The sequence below is a fragment of the Erinaceus europaeus genome, chromosome 2 (assembly GCF_950295315.1).
Source record: "Erinaceus europaeus chromosome 2, mEriEur2.1, whole genome shotgun sequence".
In the NCBI taxonomy this organism is placed as follows: domain Eukaryota; kingdom Metazoa; phylum Chordata; class Mammalia; order Eulipotyphla; family Erinaceidae; genus Erinaceus; species Erinaceus europaeus.
In genome coordinates, this window is record NC_080163.1 from 121,523,925 (window position 1) to 121,540,671 (window position 16,747).

The 16,747-nt window shown below is 44.3% G+C and overlaps 1 protein-coding gene across 8 annotated transcripts in view; it reads right to left on the reverse strand.

Annotated features, from left to right (window-relative positions):
* The window catches only part of KIAA0513 (KIAA0513 ortholog), a 74,557-nt gene that overhangs the window by 35,884 nt on the left and 21,926 nt on the right, over nucleotides 1–16,747 (reverse strand). Inside the window, exon 1 of one of the 8 annotated variants that reach the window (XM_060185077.1) lies at nucleotides 1,078–1,211. The exons of 6 other annotated variants lie outside the window; for them this stretch is intronic. The gene's annotated coding sequence lies outside the window, so the exon portion shown is untranslated. Of the gene's footprint in view, nucleotides 1–1,077; nucleotides 1,212–16,747 lie in introns of those variants that run through there. One more of the 8 variants, XM_060185080.1, reaches the window with a different exon arrangement.

Genomic DNA, 16,747 nt, shown 5'->3' on the forward strand with positions numbered 1-16,747 from the left:
AAAGCTTCGAAAGTGGTGAAGCAGGGCTGCAGGTGTCTCTCTGTCTCACTCCCTCTCTATCTCCCCCTTCCCTCTCGGTTTCTGTCTGTCTCTATCCAATAAATAAAAGATAATAACAAAAATTAAAAAAAAAAAGAACTTGCTGGGCCAGGCGTGCAGTGGGGGCTCTTGGGAACAGAGTGGGCAGTGCAGGATGGCCCAAAGATTGAGTTGTGGGGACCAGACCAGGGCACTACTGGGATTGCTGCTATGCCAGCTGAGCCATGGAGGTTGAAGTATATCTCTTTTGTTTTCCCAGCAACCACATTCTCGAACTCCCCAAAGATCATGAAGTCATGCCTATAACAACACACTAGGTGTGGACAGTGACACTGACATTGACAATCACACCTAAGAAAGCATTTACAGTAAATATGAGATGAAGATAGAGTGAACCATATCTGTAATATAAACTCAACCCAAACCACCAAAAATCTGTGTTTTAACAGCTATATAAACTACACAAAGCTGTAATACACCCAAGAAGTAGTACAATTAGTAATGGCTTACACAATTCTTCAACCCACACAAAAGCCACAGACAGAACCTAGAAGTATCAATGTTGAACTCTAAACTCAAAATATAATGATTATCAGTACTGCAGAATGCTGCTACTAGTACTAACAACAATAATGATCTTATTATTGTTGTTTTAACAACCCAGACTCTTACTTCTCAAAGAAATAGTGTCATCTCTAAAGACACCAAAGCAGATGTCTCTCCATATCTAGCTGTCATGAAGTTTTATGGAAATAATACCACCCACCAAGTTGCAAATGCTACTTGATGCCATGGTGCCAACTTGACTTCACTGGATGGAGGACCTTGCCAATGTACCCCAGAACCCCACTTCTCCAGAGCCCTGCCCCACTAGGGAAAGATAGAGACAGGCTGGGAATATGGATCGACCTGCCAATGCCCATGTTCAGCTGGGAAGCAATTACAGAAGCCAGACCTCCCATATTCTGCACCCCATAATGATCCTGGATCTATACTCCCAGAGGGGTAAAGAATAGGAAAAATTGTCTATGGCCATACCACCCTAAACACGCCCGATTTCGTTTGATCCCAGATGAACAGGAAAAATTCCAATGGAGGGGATGGGATGCAGAACTCTGGTGGTGGGAGATGTGTAGAATTGTACCCCTCTTATCCTATGGTCTTGATGATCATTATTAAAACAACAATAACAAAAAAAATACAAGCATTAAAAAATCCATACATATGAGAAGGCAAATAAGAACAACTAAATCTTAGTAAAAAATTTTAAACTACAACCCAAAGGCTGAAAAGCTTATGATAGAACTAATATTCTCAATCTTGGCAACAGGGATAAATAATAGAAAGCAATTTCTATCATGCTTCTGTTCCTCTCCTCTAAGCCAAGAATTAAAAAAAAAAAACTTGGAATTTGTCCTAAGGAAATCACTCAAAACACTCAAAAACAGTTACATGGAGAAATATGTTCACTGCAGCAGTATTTATAAATCTTGATGGGGGGGTTGCAAACAGGAAAATGGCAAATGAATTCAAACAATTGGGTGATACAATATTAATCAGCACACAATGCAAATGAGGAAAATGCCCATTTCATAGTTGAGAAACCAAAACCATCGACAGGTAACCAACATTTATTGAATCCCACTGTGGATGTACAGTACTCTATCCTGGGTACAAGAATATGGAATAAATATCAATCTTACTACACTTACACATACGTATACAGGTAAGAACGCAGTGGGAAGGAGGCAGAAACGTTTTATAGAGTTGGCATGATCCCCTAGACTTTGTAACAGCATCACCCTTACATTGTGTTCTTGATCACAGCAAACACAGTTTGCAACAGATAGGAATTAAGAGGGAAACGGAGATAAGTTACAGTGTCTGGACACAGTTGGTGTGGCCTGAAGGGTTGCATCAATTTACCAAATGGAACCCACAGCCCAGGAGGTTCAAGATCAGATGAACGTTGCAAGCAATTCTGGGCCAGATCCAGGGAACTATCAGTGGCTGTGAGCTAAGCCAGGGCCTTTGAGCTCAGGGCACTCTGTGAGGGCATGGGTCACCATTCCCCGGCCACCTCCTGCATGGACTCAGAAAGAAGGAATGAAGTGACAGGGAGAGACACAGCAAGAGGCCTGACAGAGTAGGGGAATAAGTGGTAGGAGGGCACAAGGCTGGCAAGGTAGCTACAGTGTATGCCTGACCTCTGCATGGGGTCTCATCTCCCAGAAGCAGGCAAGGTGCCTCCTGTGGTCACAGAGCTGAGATGTCACCTGTCTAAGGGCCTCAAAGGACCCCTGCCCTCCCCTGACACACACAAGTTCTTCCTCCAGGAAGTAGTCATAATTATAGGCTTCCCTGAAGGACCAAGTGACAGTACCCACCTCTGACACACCTCAAGGACACCTGCATTCCACAGTCAGCCAGCACAGAGTCCCAGGGAGTCCCTGCCTCTGCTCAGGGTTGGCAGCAGCTGTCACCAGGATCATAGTCCTCGAGACATCAAACTCAGAAAACTTTTGAAGCATGCCAAAATCCTATAGGTAAGCTCTCACAAGTCTCTGGCACTGGCAGCTAATTTACTTTGACTTCAGGGTACTCTGTGGGCCCCAGAAAGCATGCTTGCGGTTTCTCTCCTCCAGCCCTGTGCTGGGTTCTGCATGTAGGACTCACAGACCCACTACTGTATCTCTGCAGCGGAAGGGAGGGATGTTCAGGTGCCTTTCTGCAGACTCAGACAGCATGAGCTCCCCTACACTCACCTGTCCATGTGTATTTCCTAAGCCTACTGGCAGAAGGTTCTACCAACATCAGGTTGAATCTCTAGGTCAACCTGTAATTTCCAAAGGTGAGAACCACCCGGTCACTCAACTTCTTCTCATGGGTACAGTCCCTGTGCATCTCATCTGTTCCAGCGGTGATAAACACAGGTTGAATAAGCCTTGTGCTAGGTGTGTGTGTGTGTGTGTGTGTGTGTGTGTGTGTGTGTGTGTGTGTGTGTGTGTGTACACTGAAGGCCAAGGGGAAGGCAGGAGACAATGAAGGAGGCAGCTGATGGAGCATCTCTGAGCAAGGTATTTAAGGCAGAGCTTGGGCTGTGTTCTAAGGTGCTGGGGAGCCCCAGGAGGGTGTAGTGCACAGGCAGTCACAGGAAAAGAGATGAGGAACAGATGGAGAAACAGGTAGGTTTCCTGGGCCACTGCCACCCTAACCTTGCCCTGCAGGGCAGCTCCAGGGGCAGAAGGCACTGGGAAAGAGACTGCTCACACTGTGGCTCTGGGTCACACCCCCAGGGGGCTTTGAACAAACTCTGATTTCCCCAGTATGCAGGGCAGCTGTGGTGAGCAGCGCAGCCACTGGCTGAAGCATGAGAAGAGCTTCCTGCCACTGAGGACCACACACTCCCAGACCACAGGGCTTTCAGCTGGCCACAGCTCGGCCCTCACGCTCCTATAAATACATCTGTTCCTCACTTCCTGCTAGATGGAACTTAGCTCACCTTTGAACCAGGAAAAGTTTGGGCTGTTTTGGGTTATGCATGGTTGCCTGAGTGAAAGAGCAGATATCAAATGAAAAAAAAGATGTCACCAACAGCCTTATAAATGTCAGTATGCTCCCACAGCGGCTTGGCATGGATTTACAGCCATCAGCATGGATCCAGGGACACTTACAGGTCAATCAAAGACACTCATGACTGCATTGTGCAATAAAGTTAGTGGAGTTTCCTGACCATAAAATCAAAAAAGGGAAGCATGGGGCCAGGTGGTGGTGCATATGTACCCCTGGTAGGGTACATATCTTAAAATGCACAATGTTCCGGGTTCAAGCCCTGGCCCTACTTGCAAGGGAAAAGCTTCATAAGCAGTGAAGCAGTTCTGCAGGTGTCTCTATCCTTTCTTTCTTTTTTTTTAATTTTTATTTATGTATTTATTTATGAGAAATATAGGAGAGAGAGGAAGAACCAGACATCAATCTGGCACATGTGCTGCCAAGGACTGAACTCAGGACCTCATGCTTGAGAGTTCAGTGCTTTATCTACTGCACCACCTTCCATACCAACAGGTGTCTCTTTTTTTCCCCCTTCTCTCTTGATTCTTCTCTGTCTATAAAAAAAAAAAGCAAATAATAATTTTGTTCATCTTTTATTTTTTTAATATTTATTTATTCCCTTTTTTTGCCCTTGTTGTTTTATTGTTGTAATTATTGTCACCGGTCATTGTTGTTGGATAGGACAGAGAGAAATGGAGAGAGGAGGGTAAGACAGAGAGGGGGAGAGAAAGATAGACACCTGCAGACCTGCTTCACCACCTGTGAAGTGACTCCCCTGCAGGTGGGGAGCCAAGGGCTCGAAACGGGATCCTTCCACTGGTCCTTGTGCTTTGCACCACCTGTGCTTAACCAGCTGTGCTACAGTCCAACTCACAATAAAATATTTTTTAAAAAAGGGGGGAAACAGGCTGGGTCACAAAATTATTTCTATTCTGACCTGTTCATTAGAAGACAGCAGTGATTTTTGTCAGATCTGAATTTAAAAGTGAAATTGTGGGAGCCTGCAAAATATCTCATGTACTCCCAATCAAGGTGGAAGCCTGGCCCCCACTTCAATGAAGGAAGCTTCAGTGCAGCTGGAAGGCTTCCCAAGCTCTTCCTACCCCTGCCCCCAGTGCCAAACAAATGTGCCTGAGAAGCCACGGTTCCCCTCACAAGTCCAAAGTGACTTTCTAGCATTCCTTGACTTGGGAGAAAATAAGTGTGCAAAGGCATCTTAATTTAATAGGTGTTTGGAAGGTTTGACACAAATGAAAGGGGAAAGAAGAAAGCCACTGAGAATTAGGAGCACATCCACAGGGAAGACAAAAGCCAACTGGTCATCTAGTCCCATGAGCAAAGGTGAGAAAGCTGAGGTTGTTTTCCATGTGGGAAGTGAGGTGAGACTCAGAGGGATCCATGTGGCAAGTCTGGCAAGAAGGTCTCAGCCCCACAGAAGAATCCCAGAGGCTCATTCCCCCCTATCCCTCCAGCATCTCCTCTTTGAGGAAGCCAGAAGCAGTGGGTGGGAGAAGCTGTAGGAGGCTCAGGTTTGTGTCATTTGCACCACGAGAAGATAGCATTTCATGACGCTCATGCAGGTTCTCCACTGCAGCTGTCAGAATAGTCTTATCAGAAGATAACACCTAGTTTATGACCTCCAGGAAGAAGGAAGTATCTCACAGATCACTGGAACATGAAATAAGGGACCATCTGCTGATAATTCAATACAGCAGGAGAGTATAGAAGAGGCTCTCTACCAAGACTTCCTAGCAGGAGGTTGGACAGCTATCTTAGATCAGGAGCATAGGACTTCTGTCCACAGCTCCCGATTCAATTCCCAGCACTGACAGAGCTGAGCAATACTCTGCTGGTCTCTGTCTCTTTCATTCATAAAAATTAAGTGAGTGAGTATGTGTGCGTGTGTGTGTGTGTGTGTGTGTGTGTGTGTGTGTGTGTGTGTGTGTGTGTGTGTGTGTGTGACTAGAGACTTGTGCATATGTGATTTCACTTTGCTGAGCCACTTAATTTTTTTACTCTGGCAGAGACAGAGAGGAAAGACAACCTACCTCACCGATGTGTCTTGGAACTTCACCTCTCCAGAGCTCTACCCCACTAGGGAAAGATAGAAAAAGGCTGGAGGTATGGATCAACCTGCCAACACCCAAATACAGCAGAGGAGCAATTACAGAAGCCAGAATTCCTACCTTCTGCACACCAAAAACTATTTTGATCCATACTCCCAGTGGGGGAGAAGTGATAGAAAGAGGATAAGAGGGCTCTGAACTCCAGCTTCATCAGGTCCCAGAAAGAAGACGAAAAGGGGAAAAATATGTGGATGTAGTAATAGGGTGATGTGTGGCTTGGATGGGGAGAGAGGATTGGATCTGGAAGAAAAGGGGGGCAATTATGTACAAATATAGACAGATAGTTGTAGAGATGACTGTTAACCTATGTCTGCAACCTTGGGAGAACCGTGGTGGTTTGCAATGGAGGGACTTGGGATTCAGAACTCTGGTGGTGGGAGCAATGTGGAACTAAACCCCTGTTGACATGTAATTTTGTAAATCAATACTGAATAACTAATAAAGAAATAAATTTTTTTAAATGAGAGAAAAGGAAACAATATTAAAGATTTCTCCTGTTTCCTAGCATTTTCCATGTAGTACTGAGGCTTCAATCTAGGTAACACTCATGACAATACAGGCACTGTATCCAGTGAGCTATCTCTCTAGTCCTCCACCTCCCAAAATAAAACTTCCTAGCAGAACTGAAATTTTACTGGGCCAAATAAAAATTTTTTTTCCATCAGGGTTATTACTGAGGCTCCGTGCCAGCCAATTCTATTGGTCCCTCTGGACTTTCCTCCTTCTCTTTTTCAAGATGGGGGAGGATAGAGGAAGAAAGATCAGTGGTCCTGGAGGTGGTGCAGTGGATAAGGCACTGGATTTTCAATCATGAGGTCCTGAGTTCAATCCCCTGCAGCACATGTACCAGAGTGATGTCTGGTTCCTTCCCTCTCTCCTCCTATCTTTCTCATAAATAAATAAATATTTTTTACATATTTATTTATTAATGAGAAACATAGGAGGAGAAAGAGCCAGACATCACTCTGGTACATGTGCTGCTGGGGATTGAACTCAGGACCTCATGCTTGAGAGTCTGATGCTTTATCCACTGCGCCACCTACCGGACCACATAAATAAATTTTTAATAGGAAGAAAGATAGAGGAAAGAAACCATAGCAGTGCTCTATTGCTTGTGAAGCTACCCCCATGTAGTTGCTCCCATGTGATGGTCAGGACCTCGAACCCAGGTCCTCACACATGGTAAAGTGTGAGCTCTACCAGCTGAGCTATCTCTCAGTCCCCTACTATGTCAATCTTTTTTTAAAAAATTTGCTTGTTTGTTTGTTTATGAGAGAAAGAGAGAGAACCAGAGCACTGCTTTGGTACATGTGGTATCAGGATCAAACCTGGGACCTCATGCTTGAAAGTCCAATGCTTTATCTATTGAGACACCTCCCTGGAAACCTGGGACAATTTTTTTAAAAATATTTATTTAGGGAGTCAGGCAGTAGCACAGCGGGTTAAGCACAAGGTCTGGCGTAAGGATCCTGGTTCAAGCCCCCGGGTCCCCACCTGCAGGGGAGTCACTTCACAAGCGGTGAAGCTATTCTGCAGGTGTCTTTCTCTACCCCTCTCTGTCTTCCCTTCCTCTCTCCCCTATCCAACAACAACAATATCAATAGTAACTACAACAATAAAACAACAAGAGCAATAAAAGAGAATAAAAAAATAAAAAGACTCATTTATTTATTTATGTAGTCTGGTACAGTGGATAAGGCATTGAACTATCAAGCATAATATCAAACTGCCAAGTTTGATCCCAGTAGCACATGTACCAGAGTAAAGCCCTGGTTCTCTTTCCCTCTCCTCTGGTCTCTCTCATTAATAAATAGATAAAATCAGGGGGGCAGGCAGTGGTTGAATGCACGTTACAATGCTCAAAGATCCAGGTTGAAGCCCCTGTTCCCACCTGCAAGGGGAAATCTTCACAAGCAGTGAAATAGCTACATAAAGGTTTTTCTGTTTCTCTCCTCTTCCTCTCAATTTCTCTCTGTCTCTATCCAATAAATGTTTTTTAAAAATAAATAACTGAGAGAACCTTGTTTTTTTAATTTTTATTTATAAAATGGAAATATTGACAAGACTATAGGATAAGAGGGGTACAATTTCACACAATTCCCACGCCTAGAACTCCGTGTCCAATCCCTTTCCCTGATAGCTTCCCTATTCTTTATTGCTCGGGAGTATGGACCCAGGATCATTATGGGGTGCTGAAAGTGGAAGGTCTGGCTTCTATAATTGCTTCCCCACTGAACATGGGCATTGGCAGGTCGATCCATACTCCCAGCCTGTCTCTCTTTCCCTAGTGGGGCAGGGATCTGGGGAGGTGGGGCTCCAGGACACATGGTGGGGTCGTCTGCCCAGGGAAAGAACATTGTGTCTTTTAAAGATGTATTTATTTATTAATGAGAGAAGAAGAACTGGAACATCACTCTGGCACATGGGATATCAGGGATTTTGAACTCAGGACCTCATGCTTGAGAGTTCGGTTCTTTACATTCTGCATCACCTCCCAGGTCAATTTTTAAGCTATGCTGCTGAGCCTAAGGTGCTCCTAATAGCATGGAGAGGCAGTAGAGAGAGAGTCTCCACCTCAAGGAGCAAAAAGTTCAGCCTTCCTATTTCATCCATCAACAGTGCAGAAGGGTCCAAAACAAATCCCATTTCACAATTCCATCAAAATGGGTCAGGGGTCCAATTATCCCCCTGTGGACCAGGAGAGAAGGGAAAAAGAATAAATACTGTAGGAGCTGGGTGGTGGTGCACCTGGTTGAGTGCATGTTGCAATGCACAAGGACCTGGGTTCGAGCCCCCAGACTTTTCCCACCTGCAAGGGGAAAGTCTTGAGAGTGGTGAAGCAATGTGGCAGGTGTCTTGCTGTCTCTCGCCCTTTTCTACCACCCCCTTCCTTCTCAATTTCTGGCTGTCTCTAGCCAATAAATAAATAAATAAAGATAATTAAAAAATTAAAAATAACAATTATTGTAGAAATAATCGTTAACCTGTATTTACAACCTTGGGAGAACTGTTGTAGCTTCCAATGGAGGGAATGGGGATACAAAACTTTGGTGGTGGGAGCAGTGCAGAATTATACCTGTTGTCTTATGATATTATAAATCAATATTAAATCACTAATATTTTTTTAAAAAGGGAAAACAATAATAATACACGAATGGCATCTAGTCTAAGCCACTGGAATTTCTTAGTTGCCCAAGTCCCAACTAAAAAGCCACTACTCACAAGTATCTGGACACCCATTTTTATACTGAACTGGCATCTAGTTCACTGTGGGCAATTCTTGGTGAGTCTTGTTGAAGGTAACAGGGAGAAATGCAGTGCCAAGTATTTCCTACTCATTTTCACTATTTAGTGAGTCAGCTCCATTCACGAAAATGGCAGGATGTAACACAAGGCACAGCCCTCCTTAGTTGACAGCTGTCCTTCCTTTATAAAAAGGACAACGCTAATAAGTCTGGGGCAGCTGAATTCAATTTGGGTCTGAATTTACTCATTGTTCCAGCCTTTGGGGTAATTTGACAAAATAAATGCATGCTTCCTCCCAGTTACTGAGCCACCCTGTATGACTGGGTGGGGCTGAGCTCCAGGAAATGTCAGGAGTTTGGTTCTTGTCCAAAGAACCCACAAAGTTTGGCATGAGACTGAAACCATGGCCTTTTTCTTTAGCTCTGCCACTTGGCTAAAAAGACCAAAGCAAAGACTGTCCTCACAGGGCATCTGTGTCAGAGTGAGTCCTTGATATCTGGGGTCCCCTTCCAGGATGCAGCCAGTCTCTTTCAACACCACTCAAGGGCCTCTCGCCTTGGCCACCCCTTACCTGGTGGTCACAGAGGTCAGCACCCTGGAGCTGGCCAGAGCTGCCCCAGGGGCTCTCGAGCAGCCATGAGTAGAGGGGATGCTGTTGCCATTCAGAAGCAGCATCACATAAACACTTGGTGGCTGGGTGAGGGTAGATAGCATAATGGTTATGCAAAGAGACTCTCATGCCTGAGGCTCCAAGGTCCCAGGTTCAATCTGCAGACACCACCATAAACCAGAGCTAAGCAGTGCTCTCATTAAATAAATAAAATAAAAAAGATAGGAGCCAAGCAGTGGTGCACCTGGTTAAGCGCACACATTACAGTGAGCAAGGACCCAGGTTCAAGTCCCTGGTCCCCACCTGTGAAACGAAAGCTTCATGAGTGGTGAAGCAGGGCTGTAGGTATCTGTCTCTCTTCCTCTTTATCTCCCTTGCCCCTCTCAATTTCTCTGTCTCTATATAATAAATAAATAAATAATATTTTTAAAATAGTGACATTTGGGGCTGAGCAAACAGCATAATGGTTATACAAAAGACATATGCCTGAGGCTCTGAGATCCCAGGTTCAATCCCCAGCACCATCATAAGCCAGAGCTGAGCAGTGCTCTAGTTTCTCTCTCTCTCTCTCTCTGTTCTCTGTATCTCATTAAAATAAAATAAATGAAGTATTTAAAAATTTTCTTAAAAAACACACACACACACTCACACACAGTCAATGCCCACGTTCAGCGGGGAAGCAATTACAGAAGCCAGACCTTCTACCCTCTGCAACCCACAACGACACTGGATCCATACGCCCAGAGATATAGAGAATGGGAAGGCTATCAGGGGAGGGGGTGGGATGTGGAGATCAGGTTATGGGAATTGTGCAGAATTGTATCCCTTCTATGGTTTTGTTAATGTCTCCTTTCTTAAATAAATAAAAAAAAACACTCGGAGGTGGGCAGGTGGTGGTACACCTGGTTGAGTGCACATATCACAATGTGAAAGGACCTGGGTTCGAGCTCCTGGTCCCCATGTGCAGGGGGAAAGCTTTGAGAGTGGTAAACCAGCACTGTGGGTGTCTGTTTCTCTCCCTCTCTATCATCCCCTACCCTCTTGATTTCTGGTTGTCTCTATTCAATAAATAAATAAATAAAGATTAAAAATAAAATTAAAAAAAAAAACACTTGGTGGCGGGCTCAAGACAGAACTTGTTTCAATCAGGTGAGCCTCCTTCCTCTTAAACATCCCCCTCCACACCTCTGCCAGTGCTTTCTTCACTTCCCCCCAACACCATCCACCTCCTCAGCTCCAATTTCTTGGCTCACCCCAGCCTGCTTTGCAACAGGGAGAAATCTGAAGTCTGTCCTGTGTCAGTCACACTGCTGTTTTCTGGAAGTTTTTGAAATTCTTCCTGATGGTGAAACATGTTTAATAATATTCTCAAGTCTCTATTTCATCTAGCCTGAGGAAATAAGCCCCAGTATGACCAAAGTCTTCTATGCAGTATTACTTATTTATAACTGAAAACAATCTAAATGCTCAAAGAGAAGGAAATGATTTAAATTCTGTGACATTCATTTTGGCACTTCACTAAAAGATTGCAGAAAATGGCAATGTGGAATCATGAAAATATGTTCAGTGAAAAAGACAACGGAGGAGGGGGGAAGGAAAAGAAAAAAACAAACAAGTGGGCTGGGGTAGACAGCATAATGGTTATACAAAGAGGTCTCCAAAGTCCCAGGTTCAATCCCCTGGACCACCATATACCAGAGCTGAATAGTGTTCTGGGAAGAAAAAAAAAAAAAGGAAGAAGAAGGAAGGAAAAAAAGAAAAGAAACAGACTTTATAAAGTTACATTTTATCTGGGCTAGGAGACAGTTTAGTGGACAGAGCAAATGCTTCACCATGTGGGAGGCCATGGGATGGATGGAGCACTAGCACTACACGAGAGCACTATGGACAGCTCCCAGGGAACTCCACAGCTGGCGGTGCTGTGCTGTGCTGTGCTGTGCTGTGCTGTGCTGTGCTGTGCTGTGCTGTGCTGTGCTGTGGAGTGTCCCCTCTCCCCACATTTGTGTCTTCCTTTCTCCTCTCTTTCCCTCTCTCTAGATCTATAGAGTAGAAAGGTTAGGCCAGGGAGGCTACCTGGTATATGAGGTCCTGGATTCGTTCCCTGGCACGACATTAAAAGTTACACTCAGGAGTCAGGCGGTAGCGCAGGAGTCAGGCGTTAGCACAGAGGGTTAAGCGCACATGGCGTGAAGTGCAAGAACCAGTGTAAGGATCCTGGTTAGAGCCTCACGCTCCCCACCTACAGAGGAGTCGCTTCACTGGCAGTGAAGCAGGTCTGCAGGTGTCTATCTTTCTCTCCCCCTCTCTCCATTTCTCTCTGTCCTATCCAACAACAATGACATCAATAACAACAACAACTATAGCAACAATAAAAAGACAACAAAGGCAACAAAAGGGAAAATAAATAATTTTTTTTTAAAGTTACATTCTCCCTGTGATACAGCCATGCAAAAACAAACAAACAAACAAAAAAACCATAGCAATGTGTCCTTACACTATCCTTACAAAAATCAAATGAGGGCTGGTATTTATGCAAACACTAACCTGAAGGGACATATGCACCCTTATGTTCATAGCTGCATTGTTCACAATAGTGAAAGAGTGGAAGCAGCCTAAATGCCCATCAACAGATGACTGACTAAAAGAAGTTATGGGATATATACTCTATGGAGTAATACTCTGCAATCAAAAAGAAGATGATAACTGAATCATTTGGGACAAAATAGATGAAACTGGAGGTGATTATGCTTAACAAAACAAGAGGTGAAAGTCATCTACCAGATGGTTCTCCTCCTACGTGGAATCTAGAGAATTGATACACACGAACTTGCAAAACATAAAACCAGAAGTAAACAAGCCGTCTTAAGGACTTCGTAAGTACTATGGTAATTATCACTGGGAGGGCAGAGGCACAGAACTCTGGTAGTGGGTGTGGTGTGGAACTCTACCCTATAATCTTTTTATAAATCTTTTGTTTGGTATTGGATTGAGACAGAGAGAAACTGAGAGGGGAAGGGAAGATAGGGAGAGAGACAGAGCGACACCTGCAGCCCTGCTTCACCAATCCGGAAGCTTGCCCCCTGCAGGTGGGGGTCAGGGGCTTGAACCTGAGTCCTTGTGCACTGTAATGTATGTGCTTAACCAGGTGCACCACTGCCTGGCCCCTATACCCTATATTTTACAATCTTGTAAATCACTATTAATCACCAGTAAAAAATGGCATGGCGGGGGAGAGGGATAGTGAAATAGCTGTCTTCCCGTGTGTGCAACCCAAACCCAGTTGAGTACACGTCTCACCACCTTCTCTGTACCTTTTAAAAATGAACCAAATGAGTGAATAATGACCCCCCAAAGTTGTCAAATGACTAGACTATAATGTAAATCCTAGCTGATAGTCACACAGAGCATTTGAAAAGTGTTCAGTGTGTGCAGTCACAGGACAATGTAAATTTTAAAGCCACATCAGCACCAGAGAACCTGGAAAAAGTAGTTGCTTCAGAAATTGACCTTTCAGGCCTGAGAGATAGCTCACCAAGTAGGATGCAGACCTTTGACATGTGTGCAGCCCAGATTCGAGGCCCTGCATGGGAGATGTGACTGCACTGGAGGGAATGCCAGAGCTGTTGTGTCTCTCCCAACTACCATCCCCAACACACACACTCTCTCTTACTAAATGAAAAAGTGGCCTGGGAGAATAGAAGTTATACTATGAAAGACTCCAGCTCTGGAAAAAAAATGCTATGGAAGTTTTGTCTTAACAATTCTTTTTTTTTTTTTAAGTTTTTTTATTGTATTTATTTGTTTATTGGCTAGAGACAGCCAGAAATTGAAAGGGAATGGGAGATAGAGAGGGAGAGAGACAGAGACCTGCAGCCCTGCTTCACCACTCGGGAAAGTTTTCCCCGTAACATATGGGGTTTGCCATCACCCATCCCCCTGTCTTAACAATTCTCAGATCACCTTTGCTTTCACCCAAGTCTACATGTGTAGATGAAAACACAGATATAGAATTAGTGGGATCAACAGTCAGTTTATTCAGAACTTTATAATTTTTTAAAAATTTATTTCTTTATTGGGGAATTAATGTTTTACATTCAACAGTAAATACAATAGTTTGTACATGCATAATATAATTTTTTTTAACCAGAGCACTGCTCAGCTCTAATTTATGATGGTGCAGGGTATTGAACCTGGGACTTTGGATTCCCAGGCATGAGAATCTCTTTGCATAACCCTTATGCTATCTATCCCCATAGTAGAACATCTTACATAAAGTAAATAAAGCAAATCTTTAAAAAAATAACAATAAAGGGATGAGGGACAGCATAATGTTTATGCAAAAAGACTTCCATGCCTGAGGCACCAAAGGTCCCAGGTTCAACCCCCAGCACCACCATAAGTCAGCGCTCTGATAAAAGAAAGCAAAATGGGGAGTCGGGCGTTAGTGCAGCGGGTTAAGTGCACATGGTGCGAAGCGCAAGGACCAGTGTAAGGATCCCAGTTCGAGACCCTGGCTCCCCACCTGCAAGGGGAGTCGCTTCACAGACGGTGAAGCAGGTCTGCAAGTGTCTTTCTCTCCCTCTCTCTGTCTTCCCCTCCTTTCTCCATTTCTCTCTGTCCTATCTAGCAACAATGACATCAATAACAACAACAATAATAAGTACAACAACAATAAAAAAAAACAAGGGCAACAAAAGGGAAAATAAACAAAAAAATTTAAAAAAAGAAAAAGAAAAACAAAATAAAGCAACAAACAAAAAGTTCAAAAAAATAATAAAGAGGAGGCACCTAGACAGGAGCCCAGAACACAACAGGGGCTAAGTAAATAGTGGTTCCCTTTCTTATAAAATAAAAGGGGGCATATCCTCTACGGACTGCAAATTCCTCAGCTACACTTTTGACCACCTTCCATCCTCCTAGTTCGCCAGGTGTCCTTAATGTCCTGGTTGGTTTGGTCCCTGTGTCCCAGGTGCCTATCTGGAGTGACACAACTTCCTGACACACTGGTCCAGAGCCTAGCTCCCAGGAGAAAACAGGGCAACCAGATCAGTCACTTGCAGCCCTGCCTCTTGTACCTGGGTGATGATAGCCACCTAGGATGGGTGGGCCTCCTCTGTGGCTATTCTCTGATCATCACACTACTGCAGAGGATGTTTGTCTCTTGTGCATGACAGAAGTAAGAGATAATCAAGGTCCCAGAAGACAAGAGAGTGGCTGAACATGATGACAGCAGAGGAGAAGGACCCTGACCAAGCCCACCAATTATCAGGGGGAATGTGGGCTCAGTGGGGAACCTGGTGGGTTCTAGGACACAGAGACTCAAAGCACTCTGTGACCTCCATCTCCCACCTGCAAGCAGAGGGGCAGTGTTGACTCCCAAATGATGGAGTGGTGCAGTGGTGTCCCTCTGTTCTTTCTCCTCCCACCTCTCTTTCTCTCTCTCTAAAATAAATGAAAAAAATAAATAAATAAAAGGGAGGGCAGGCGGTGGTATACCCGGTTAAGCACACATATTACTAAGTACAAGGACTGGGGTTAAAGCCCCTGCTCCCCACCTGCAGGAGATCTACTTCACAAGCTGTGAGACAGGTCTGCAGGTGTCTGTATTTATCTCACTCTATTTCTCCATCCTCTCTCAATTTCTCTCTGTTCTAGCTAATAAAAAATAGAAAGAAAGAAAGTCACCAGGAGCAATTGATTCACCAGCAATAATTCTGGTGGAAATTAAAAAGAGAGAGGGAGAGGGAGAGGGAGAGGGAGAGGGAGAGGGAGAGAGAGAGAGAGAGGAAGGACTCGGACAGTAGTGCAGCAGGTTAAGCGCAGGTGGTGCAAAACACAAGTATGAGCATAAGAATCCTGGTTCAGCCCCTGGCTCCCTACCTGCAGGGGAGTTGCTTCACAAGCGGTGAAACAGGTCTGCAGGCATCTATCTTTCTCTCCCCATCTCTGTCTTCCCCTCCTCTCTCCATTTCTCTCTATCCTATCCAACAACAATGGCATCAATAATAACTACAACAATAAAACAACAAGGGCAACAAAATGAAATAAATATTAAAAAGAAAAGAGAGAGAGAATGAAAAAAAAAAATCAGCCCAAGGATGTCACTCAGTGGTGGTATCACACATGTGGAAGGTCCTGATACCACATAAAAAAAGGAAAGTCAAGAAGGAAAGGATGGGGTGGGGGTGATGCAGCTCAGGAGGTGGCATAGGGGTAGAGTGTGAGGCCCTGAGTTCAATACTAGCACTGCATATGCCAGAGTGATACTCTGGACAATCTTCTCACTAAATAAATAAAATTATATAAGAAAAGAGGTACTTGGGGCCAGATGATGCCTCACCTGGTAGAGTGCATACATTGCCATGCTCAAGGACTTGGGTTCTAACCCCTGATCCTGACCTGGAGGGGGAAAGTTACCAGAGCAGTGAAGAAGTGCTGCAGGTGACTCTCCTCCCTGTCTCTCTGCCCACACTATTTGCCTATCTCTCTTCTCTGTCAGGAAGGAAGGAAGGAAGGAAGGAAGGAAGGAAGGAAGAAAAGGCCACTGGGAATAATGGAGTGTTCATGCACACACCGAGCCCTAGTGATAAACATGGCTGGAAGAAAAAAAAAAAGGAAGAGGAAAAGAGAGAAAGAATGAAAAAAAAGAAGGAAAGGACAAAGAAGAGCAAAAATATGCTTGAAAGGAGTAGAAGTAACACACTGTATGCTAAATAATTTTATATTTTGTTCTACTCAAAATCACATGACATTTAAATCAGATAATATTGTGGATTTTGGAAGACAGATGCAGGTGGCAGGCAGTAAGAAAGGCAAGGAGTGGGCGGGGAGACTTTTGCATAATGGTTTTGCAAAAGACTTTCAAGCCTGAGGCCCCAAGGTCCTCAGCACCACTATAAATTAAAAAGAGGGGAAAAAAGGGGAGGGAACTGCAAGAGGAGGGATATGGGGCAGGTAGAGAGGGAGCGAACAATTTTAAAATTGCAATTAGGACCCAAGAAGATAAATGACAAGGTGATGTCACAGTGATTAAGTCAATGAGTGATTCCTGCACAGTCTAGAACCCAACACTTTCTGCCCAAAGTGTCCCCATCTGGGAATAGCAGGGAGTCAGGGACAAGGCTAATCTGTGATCTCTCTAGCTCAGGACCAGGTCTTGGAATGAACTACCCTG